The following is a 305-nucleotide window of genomic DNA, read 5'->3' as shown; positions in this document are numbered from 1 at the left end:
CAAACTCCAGGCATCGGGGAGAAACCGAAAGTGCCTGGAGATCCCCCACCCTCCTCAGAGAGGTGATAGCGAGGAGAAAGGTCATCTTAAGGGTCAGGTGCTTGGCCTCAGCCGACTCCAGGGGTTCAAAGGGGGCCTCAGCCAGCGCTTCGAGAACCACTGCCAGGTCCCAGGTGGGAACCCTGGAATGAGTCATGGGTCTCATCCTCCGGGCTCCACGGAGGAAGCGCACAACCAGTGGAAGCTTCCCCAAGGGCCCATCACTCAGAGGGGCGTGGAATGCTGCAATGGCAGCCACATACACT

The sequence above is a fragment of the Micropterus dolomieu genome, linkage group LG18, assembly GCF_021292245.1.
Source record: "Micropterus dolomieu isolate WLL.071019.BEF.003 ecotype Adirondacks linkage group LG18, ASM2129224v1, whole genome shotgun sequence".
Classification (NCBI taxonomy): domain Eukaryota; kingdom Metazoa; phylum Chordata; class Actinopteri; order Centrarchiformes; family Centrarchidae; genus Micropterus; species Micropterus dolomieu.
This window is presented reverse-complemented; position numbering follows the sequence as displayed.